The 11147-nt window shown below is 37.8% G+C and overlaps 1 long non-coding RNA gene across 1 annotated transcript in view; it reads left to right on the top strand.

The window, feature by feature from the left end:
- Nucleotides 1–2502: 2502 nt before the first annotated feature.
- Nucleotides 2503–11147, top strand: part of LOC122797285 — a 101622-nt gene continuing 92977 nt past the window's right edge. Inside the window, exon 1 of the long non-coding RNA XR_006364045.1 lies at nt 2503–2825. This is a non-coding gene — a long non-coding RNA (uncharacterized LOC122797285). The remainder of the gene's footprint in view (nt 2826–11147) is intronic.

Raw genomic sequence — 11147 nt, 5'->3', positions numbered from 1 at the left:
ACTATGATCTAAGTCTTACTTACAAAGCAAAGACAAGTGCTTGTGAGAGGATGTTTACAGGTCCAGAACAAGATACAAAATGCCCAGACTCATTCTCTGAAATAGTTCTTAAATTACTAACAAACATTTCTGCTGGGTCATCTCATATTACATCATTCTTGTCAACTCTGCTTTTAGTTTCCAGGCTAACGGGAACTTAAAATATAACACCTCATTGTCAAGAATACTTATCTCTTAGAACCTGACACTTATCTCTTAGAAACTTCCCTGGAACTGGAAATCATAAACCTGTTTAACACCTTTACATTTGAAACCTACAATTACCTCTGTATCCAGTCAATAACAAAGCCTAGAACTCTAGACATTGTGTCTGCTTTGAGCTGAAACAGAGATAACAGAGTCATAAACAATTTCCATTTCTTTTCTTAGAGTTTGCAAGTTAACTTTGTATATTCCAGCTTTTACCATCAACATATATATTTGTATAGGCATGTAGTTTATACGCATTTTTGCTCGTCTCCAGCAGAGTGCACTGTGGTTACATTTTTGAAGCTCAGCACATAACATACTTTAACACACACATAATATATAGTTCTCTTACATTTGTAAGACAAGCCTATGGATCATATTAATATTTACAAATGACCTAGGATTATTTACAAAATTCTAGCTAACTGGGCTGGCAGACTTCACTTTTATTGCCACAGTATTTATTCACCAGGTACTTTGCACACAAAGGTCTTACACAGATACACCAGTTAGATTAAAAGACTAATTAATATGGAATATTAATCATTAATTAATTATTCCATAATATTAATTATGGAACTCTCTTCCACCTAGTCTCACCGAATCAACCTCCCTAAATACTTTCAGAAATGGCCTCTCCCACCACTTCAAATCCCACTGGCTTTGCCAATGTTCTAATCCAGACTAACCCATAGCTCCCCCTCAACCTCCTCAGTGAAATTACTATCCTCCTAGGCCTCAAGCCATCTACTCTCCCCCTGAAACTAACTACTTGTAGGTTTGTTTCTTATAATAATTGTTCACTGTACATCCTAATGTAACTTTTTCTTACCTGTGTATACTAACTATATGATGCTTTGTTTTTCTCTTTATAATTGTTATTGTACATACTAATGTAACTTTTTTCTTCCCTGGGTATTTAGTGCATAACTACAATCGTATGTTAGCTGTCAAACATTGTTGTAACCTACTATGTACTATTGGAACTTTTTGTAACCTACTATGTACTATTGGAGCTTTTCTCCCCGGGCCTCCGCTGAAAATGGACATGTGTCCAGTCGGACTTTCCCGGTCAACAAATGTAAAATAAAATAATAAATAAATTAACCATACTACATGTGCTTGAGCAATAACTTTTAAACTATTATCCATTTACACATTAATCACCTTTGGAATCCCTATCAAAACCTATCTGTTCATCAAGCACCATGTGCACATAGCAAATTAGTGGATTTAATATACTTTCTACCAAATAAGTTTAGGTGAGGAAAAATGAAAAAAAAAAATACAAAACTCTCTCTCTCTCACACATACACTCACATATTCAGCCAGCATACTGAAAATCACCAATGAATTACATGTACAAAAGTTTACATCAAATATGTATATCCTTCTTTTATAATATTAAATATTCTAGATGTTACTTAACAATCCAGTTAACTGTACTCGCCAATACGTGAGCATGCGCACTGGTTAAATATTTGTTTTTGACAGCTTACATTTATCTGTACAGTTCTGCATACCTCTCAAGTGTACCTCATTACGAGGAACGTACCTCATTTGGGGTCTTAAAAAGGTCATGTTCCTCAAAGTTCCTCAATGTTCCACATTAAAAGACTCTGTCACACATTCAGTGTTAGGAATTGTTTTTAAGTGAAATCCATGATAAATAGAAATGAATCATATTAATTAACAGTGTATTTTAACCATCCTATGGCCTTCCTAGTTGAAGTTGTTAGTAAGCCATTAGTATGTGTTCCACATTTTGCCCATTTGTTTCACATTATGAGGGCTAGTGTTCCTCATTTTGGAGATGGAAGGATGAGAGCTATGTGCATCTCGGAACTAAGAAGTGAGCAATTCAGGAATCAGGCAATATTTATCAAGTATAACTACCACCATTCATTAATACGACACAGCTCCCATGAGACAGAGAACAACCGATAGATTAAAGAGGACTGAGAAGAGCACTTCTCTTTTGCTACAAAACTGCGTAAAGTAAGCAGAACGCGGACAACGATGTAAACTTACTTTAGAAAGATAAAACTGTGCCACCGATTCAACAATAAACCCGCTTTAAACCAAGGTTTACCAGTAATTTGCATTGTGCTTGAGACCACCCAATAAACAAAATCAGAAAAATGAACCTTACCCCCAAGACCAGATGGAATGAACTGTCATCAACGTATCGGTAATCATTCCAACTGAAGTACCAAAAACAGTGCCCTGCCCACTAAGTCACCCTACCTGCTGTAATGCAGTGCAGTTGGAACACGTTCCTGTAACTGCATCTGGACAAGTTCCTGTAGAAGTATCAATGTTGGTCTCCCCGGGCATCATTTTAAGACGCAGCCAGGACTACTGCAAAGTGCAGCAGCCTACAAGTTATTTACTTCAGCAAAGAAATGAAAGTGTTTCCACGCGAACGCGATAAAATACTAGGTAACAACTTTTATTTGTCGCGCCCCAGACGTTTAATCGCTGACGTTCACGAGCGACGTCCATGAAGAAAGGACCCTACTTCAGTCCTCAAAAACCTGAACAGATAACTGCTTTAACTGTACAGTTTAATCAAGGTAAAATTGAATGTCGTATTGTAACAATAATATCGCTATTATTTTTACAATAAGCGTGTACACAATTCAAACATAATAACCCAACCAAAACATAATAATAAAATAGCTTGAACCTATTTTATTCAGGACGACATTTTGAAAGCGTTTTATTATTGTCTTCTCACTCTTTTTACGTAATTGTGAGTATTTCGTAAAGTCTCACGTTGAAGTGTTAGTATAATATAATATAAGAACACTATTTCGCTGGCCTTTTTCTAACGCTAATTATTTCTATTGTCTGTATTTTTAAGTGTTTTGATTAGCGTGTTGACGGGGGCAGGGAAAGATTTCGTGCTTCTTTGCATATGTCTACTACGTCAGCCTTCCCACATGAATAGAAAACGCAACTGTCTGTGTCGAAAATACGTTTTTCTTAGTCTGTACGTAATTAGTTTTGTATGTAAATACTTCTAAGGGATCGTTTGTGATAAAGAAGAATGTTTTTACCGCTGCCATCTACATGCATGATATTTGTATACTTAAGTATTGCATCATTAAAAAAAAAACACCTTGGCGATATAGTCTTAGAAATAACGTTAACAGACTCACACATTTTTAAACGTGCAGGAAGTAGTAAATATGTATATAGATTTGTACACAAATCATTTAACTCAGAATTTGGCACCGATCGTCCAAAAATTGAGGGGAAATGAGAAAAGGTGTTAGATCAAACTCAGAAACTACTAATTGTCATTATCCACGATACATTGTAACATTAACGGTAGAAAGCACTAACTATCATTACCTACGAATACATGTTAATTCACATTCTCTGTCAACTTTGTAAGTTAATAGTAACCATATTTAACAATGTATAACTTACAAAGTTGACATGTATTTATTTATTTGTTTAACTTTGTCCATACTTTTTCAGGTAAAATGTTAAAATGCATGCTTGCATATTTGTAAATTGGGGGAGGGGTGAGGGGGATAGATAATTAATATCCGTACTTTATTTACTTAATTAATGAATTTATTTATTTGTTCTAGTTAGCATTTTTTGACCGGAAAAGCCCTGCTGGGAAACTATGACTCTTTTTGCTGGTGGTCCGAGGAGAAAAGCCCCACAATATATCACATGCATTATACAAAATCTTCTTCCGGCTTTTTCCCTGTTAGGGGTCGCCGCAGCAGATCACCTGCCTGCTCGTGGCTGGCAGTGGAGTTTTACAGTGTTGAGTTGCCAGCCTGGCGCACAACCTTCCTTCCACAGAAGGCTCTAAGATGCATTATACAATTTAGATACAACCGATAGTTAATATTAAAGATAATATTATGTGGAATAGTTACTCATAAATGCATTCAGTATCATGCATAGTTAACAAATTCATTAAGCTTGACGGTAGGGATCATACAGTTTCATTTGAGGAAAACAGATATGTGTTAGGTGTGGAAACAGTTTACATACAAACCTTTTAAGAAAATGTAAATACACTTTACATACACACATCAACAGTAGAATGTTATTTACAACATTTACAAGCCGCGGTGGTACAGCGGTAGTGTTGTTGCCTCACAGCAAGAGGTTCTCCTGTTAAATTCTAGGCTGGAGTGCCTTCTGTGTGGAGTCTGCATGTCCTCCCTGTGGTTGAGTGGCCTCCGAAAGACATGTGTGAATGGGTGTGCCTTCGCTGAAGGTTGGGCGTTGGGCTGGCAACTCGGCACCATAAAAATCTACTGCCAATCATTAGCGGACCGGAGTTCTGCTGTGGTGACCCCTAACCGGGAAAAGCCAAAAAGACAAACAAAACAAGGTTGGGCTATGTAAAAGTAAAACATTACATATTAAAATTAACAGTCATTGACAAATGTGTAAACTGTTGTTACATAGTGTTGGTAGTCAATAAAAGTGGGTGATTCTGTAGAAATTCTTGCTATTACCTAGTAGGTAGAAAATATATGTAGAGATATGGAAACAGAGCTATAGATTTCTACATAAGAGTTATTATACAGAGGAGGGGCAACTGTGCACGAGGGCTTAGCTTAACTGGCTTCATCCTATAGTCCTGGGCTTGATTCTTTCAGTCTCTATTTGCCCGTTGTGTATGACCAAGTCACTTAATGTTATGAGATAGTGCTTTGCACCTTGTGGGTTTATCCAGATGAAAAATAAATCTTTGCACACTTTGTCTTCCTCAGTATAGCATGGTCTAAGGATGGGGTACTGAAAGAGGAGTCAGACAGACTGCATTTCATAGCCTTCAAGATGCAATCAAGTAGTTGTTGATATAGCTTGCAATGTATGCAAAGGTTAATCTGCAAACATAATGTAAGTAAGTGCACCCAGCTGGGGCATATCTTTCCACTGTAAGGAGCATGATATTCTCTTTGCTCTGACATGACTTTTACTCAGTGGTATGTTGTGAAGATGCAGCTTAGGTTAGACACACTGTACTAATTCATTCAAACCATGGGGAGGATTAAAACGCTATCCATGAAAATGCTTTTGTTCAGTTCATTGACACAAGTGGGTTGATGATAAAAAAATACAAGTATACAAGGCTTGTAGAGGAAGTACATGTTTTATTATTAAGAAACATGAGCAATCTGAATTCTGGTGAAAACTGTTTCAGAACTTGGAAAAATATCAGTATGCAAACAGAAATGTTAATAATCATAGGAGGGCTGGTTCACTTAAGCCAACTTAATTTAAGCCAAGCAGTGCAGAGACCTACCCCTCCATGATGAGCTCCACGGCAATATCCACATTGGCATCCATGACTTACCCATAGTGGCCTTTCAGATCAACAGATCACTGTGGAAAATAATTTAATTAATGAGGTCTGTCTGTGACAAGTGCAGGCTGTGTTTGACATATCAATTAATACATGGCTTTTCTGCACCCTTTCATATTCAGACATGTATTTCCTTTTCTATACAAGGACATTACAGCATTCAACAGGAAATACAGTGGTCATTTCCCAATCATCTACCTGAAGGATCAGAACTAGCACCTTGATGTGCTGATTCACCATGTGAAAGATCATATCTGATTTCTCAGGACCCAACAGGACAGAGCCACTACAATGCATGGCATCTATGACACCACCCCACTCCCTTCAGCCCTGGCTGCCATGGATTGCATATATGTTGCAGTTAAGACACCATACGGCTCCAATAGGGATCTCAATTATTCTCTGAATTTCTGGATCACCATCAATACAGATGTCCTGACAATAAATGCTTTTGTTCAAAATTCAGGCATTATGCTATATGCCTGTCAAACTGCCAAATGTGTACTGTACTCATTTGCAACTCAGAAGACTAAATATCCACTTTTAATATATATTTTTGTTTTGAGTTTAATTTGTTAATGATGTTTACACTATGTCTGCTGTGAACACATTGCTGCACATTATGAGTGAAATGTTTTACAAGTTATAGTAGTAGTTATATTTGTTATAATACCTTCATTATTCATGGATTGTTATGTTTTGCTTCTCTGTTCTCAATATTCTTTTATGTTGCTTTTGTAACATCTCATGTTTGATTGTTGTCTTTGCCTTCACAGCCCAGGTCATGGCTGAAAGGATCATTGGACCAGTTCACTTACCTGGCTAACAAGTGTTAAATAAATAACATAAAATAAATAAACTGTATGATGTAAACAGTCACCCAATGGACAGTACATGTTTTATTTATTCTATTTTATTTTATTTAGTTATGTACTTCTTTATATTTGTTTGCTTGTTTCAGTCATTAGCAAGGTATGTGAATTGGTCCAGAGACCCAGACCTTTAGACGAAAATAAATATATAATGTAATATTTGTAAACATTCTAGTATACAGAAAATGCCAAAGAATACAACTGAAATATTTTATTACATCAACTAGATTCTATGTAAATTAGTGATACTAATACATAAAGAAAATAAAGAGTAGTTCCTAAAGCTCATCATCAGTCCTTTATGGAGTAATTACATAACTATGTACAGAAAATTTACAGTAATTGTCTAGCATCTTTTCAGCAATGTTACAAAGAATCTAGTGGTCTGTGTGACCAGCTAATAGCTTAATATGGAAATTTTACTGTTGGTATATATATATATATATATATATATATATATATATATATATATATATATATACAGTCATATATAATATACATATTTGTTTTCAGCAGCTTAAACAGTAGAAAGCAGAGACTAAATAAGTAAAAAGCTTTTGTGGAATGTCTTTTACTAGGATTGGTAAAGCAGTGGTATTTATAAGAATCCATTAGATATTCATTTAGTGTTCTTGTAAAAGCGATATAGTCAGCAGTACATTATATTTCTTGTGGCACCATGTTCTAGCTGTCTGGTATACTTTTTGATGATGATTTTTCATCATTAGATCAGCTGAGTGGAGATCAAACCATTGCAATTCCCTGTTGATATCTTACAGAGTATGTGGTTTCCCTTCTTTTATCACAGATGAAGCAGAATTGTTTGGTACAGTAATATGTATCATGACGACGCACACATAATAGAGTCATACAGAATAAATTGACACATATAGTGTACTAGTTGCTATAATTAAACCAATGCAAACTATCTGATGCAGGACATGGTCTGTTCACATTGTACATTAGATATTACTGCTTGAAAACACTAACAGAAAAGTGTCATCAGGGCAAGCATTATCAATACCACAGATGACAGCTTATACATCACATAATAGCAAAGAAAATATAGGCACAGAAAAGCACAGGAAACAAACAGGGCATTGATCAGACATCTTATCACTGCTCTGGGAGCCAGCTATGAGTAGTTCTTTATAAAGTTCCATCAGAGTGTATCACAATATAAACCGTGGGGCATTCCAAAGGGTCTGTCCTATGTTGTGCCAAGGGCTATCTTGTGGAGTAGTTTGAAGCACAATGGTATACAATAGTATGCCTCTATCCTTTTCCTTCAAAGCAAAGTGAAATACAGTATGCCTCAATCCAGATGTTTCAGTAACTGAACAACATGCATATAGGAACTGAAATATGCAACATTGTGACAGCAATACACTAAACTTTGCTAAAGCATGTGATTGCACTGTACAGGACATTACTATGGAATGATACTTTGAGGCTGCCAGCTCAGCTAGCTAGGATTTTGTAAATAATTCTATGTCATTTGTGAATATTAATATGATCCATAGGCTTGTCTTATAAATGTAAGAGATATTTTATGTGTGTATTAAATTGCTGGTGCAGAAGTGTGTGTTGAACTGTATGTTCTGTACTGAGCTTAAAAAATGTAACCACAGTGTACCCTACTGGAAAAGAACAGAATTAACTTGCAAACTCTAAGAAAATAAGTTAATTGTTTACAATGGTGTTTATCTCAGCTAGGAGACAGAATGTCTGCAGCTAGAAATTCTTTCTATTGCCTGGAAACATAAATAATTACAGGTTTCAAAGGTAAAAGAGTTTAACTGTTTTACGACTTCCAGTTCCAGTTCCAAGCAAACTTCTGAGAGATAAGTATTTTTGACACAGAGGTGCTAAATTTTAAGTTTTTGTTAGCCTGGGAACTGAAGGCAGAGGTGACAAAGAATGATGTAATCTGAGATAACCCAGAAGAAATGTTTGATAGTAATTTAAGAACTATCTCAGAGAGTGAGTCTGTGCATAGGTTCATAGGTTGGTACTAGGCTATTGGCCCTAGGGCCTATACAAGCCTAGCCATAACATTTCCCTGGCTATTTCTTCCCACACTATTTACTTCCCTGGACCCCTGTCTAGCAGGGCGACTGATGTGATCCCTGGGGTATTTCCTTTCTCCCATCCAATCGTCAAGGTTCTTTTTGAAGAGGGCCAAAGAGGCACTCTGCTTAACACGTATGGGCAGTCTATTCCAGAGTCTGTTGAGTCTCTGGGTTAGGAACCTATCCCTTCAGCATGTTTTGTTTATTGTGATGACAAGGTTTAGTCCCTGGAGCATGTGGCTCTGAGGGATTGGGATTTATTTAAGTGTAGTATGTCCAACAGCTGTAGGTTTGACATGGCCTTGTATGTTAAGCAGAGATCGCCTCTGAGTAGACGATATGCAGTATAGCTGGAGTTTTTTAAGGCGGTCAGCATAGGGCATCTGCTTTAGGCCTGTGATTCTTTTAGTGAGGTATTTCTGCGGCCTTTCCAGTTGTTGCAGATGTCTTGAGAGGTACATACCAAATGGGGAGTTGTATTCTATAATGGGTCTAAAGAAGGATGAGTACAGTGGGACAATGACCTCCTTTTTTCTGGATGAAAAGCCCTTAGTGATGAGGTGCGCCACATAGAAGGATTTTCTGACTGTTGTGGCGATGTGGTTATCGAAGGTGAGACTACTGTCCACCTGTGTCCCTAAGTCTCTTATCACACTTTCGGTGTTTAGTGTACTGCCACCTATGTGGTAATTCACTAGTACATGTTTTACCCCAAAGGGGATAACTATACATTTCTTGGCAATTAGCTTGAGCCCATGGCTCTGGCACTAAGCATCTGTTTCTGCAAGGCCCTTTTGTAGAGTATCCACATAATTTGGGGATTCAGTAATGGCTCCCAGTTTGTAGTCATCATTTTGTATCTTGTATCATGCATTTTTTATCTTATCTTGGATCTGACAACATCCTCTCATCAGCACTTGTCTTGTTCTGTAAGCAAGTCATTTAGGGCATAGTATCTCTTAGATATAGATAGGAATACAGTAAAGAATGGTTTAGATGTTTTCTGTATTTATGTGAGACTGTCCTACAATGTTGTTTTAAAGTATTTCCTGTGATTCTGAACTCTTTTGTCAATGTGTTGAGTTATCGAGTATTGTCTTGTGCTTTTATTTATTAAATGTGTTTAGGTTGATAGGCTCATAGGTGTGTACTAGGCTAACAGCCCTGGAGCTTATATAAGCCTAGCCAAAGAAGATTCCCCGGCATCATGCTGCCCAAAGTTAGTTCCCATTGCCCCTGTCAAGTAAGGCTACTGAAGTGATCCCCAGGGAGAACTTCCTATTGCCCATCCACTCGTCAAGATTTTTCTTAAAGAGGGCCAGTGAAGTTCTCTGCTTGACATGAATGGGAAGCTTGTTCCAGACTATGGGAAGTCTCTGGGTTAGGAACCTATCCCTCCAGCACGTTCTGTTTATTGTGGTAATGGGATTTAGGTTCCTGGAGTGTGTAGCACGGAGGGATTGGGATTTCTTTAGGTGTAGCATATCTAGCAGCTCTGGGTCAGATATGGCTTTGTAGATCAAGCAGAGATCACCTCTAAGTAGGCGATAAGAGACAGAGTATAGCCGGAGTTGTTTGAGTCTCTTTGTATAGGGCATGTGTCTAAGGCCTAAGATCCTCTTATTGAGGTATTTTAGTGGCCTTTACAGTTATTGTAGGTGTCTAGTGAGGTACATACAAAATGGGGTCTTGTATTCTATAATAGGTCTAATGAGGGACGAGTAGAGAGGGATTATGACCTCTTTCTTCCTGGACGAGAAACCTTTTGTAATGAGATGTGCCACATAGAAGGACTTTCTAACTACAGTGGCAATATGGTTATCAAAGGAGAGATTGCTGTCATCCTTTGTCCCCAGGTATCTTATGACACCTTCAGTGTTTAGTGGACTACCGCCTATGTGGTAGTTCATGGGCACCGAATTTTTCCCAAAGGGAATGACAATACACTTTATTGCATTGAGCTTAAGGCCATGGTTTCAGCACCAGTCATTGGTGTCAGTGAGGCCTTTTTGTAGAATGTCTGCATCAGTTGGAGAATCAATAATGGCTCCCAGTTTGCAATCATCTGCGAACTTGGTCAGCCAGAGTCCCTTTGTGTTGGCTTGAACTTCAGAAAAGTAGATGCCAAACAGGAGAGGACATAGGACCGATCTCTATGGGACACCACTTATAACTGATCGGTAGTCAGATTTGGAGTCCACTACTTTCACAGTGTGGGTTCTATCAGTCAGTTGGCAACCCATCTTATGACATAGGGGTTTATGCCTAGTTTAGTGAGTCTATCTATGATTCCTGAGTGAGGGATGGTGTCGAAGGCCTTGGCAAGATCTAAGTAGGCTGTGTGAACTACCTTGCCATCATCCACAGCTCTGGTGACAGACTCGAAGAAGTCTTATCGGGTTGAGCAGGCATGATCTACCTTTCACAAACCCAAATTGCGTGGGGATCATAGTCTGGAGATTCCCTATGTTCTTATTTATAAGGTCCATGATGATGTGCTCCATAGCCTTACATATCAGACTCATCAGACTAATGGGGTGGTAGTTCCCAGGTTCTGTAGTCACTCCCCCTTTGTGGAGTGGGATGACCTTAGCAGTGTGCCAT

The sequence above is a fragment of the Protopterus annectens genome, chromosome 3.part0 (genome assembly GCF_019279795.1).
Source record: "Protopterus annectens isolate FY-2018-M chromosome 3.part0, PAN1.0, whole genome shotgun sequence".
Taxonomy (NCBI): domain Eukaryota; kingdom Metazoa; phylum Chordata; order Ceratodontiformes; family Protopteridae; genus Protopterus; species Protopterus annectens.
This window is presented reverse-complemented; position numbering and strand designations above follow the sequence as displayed.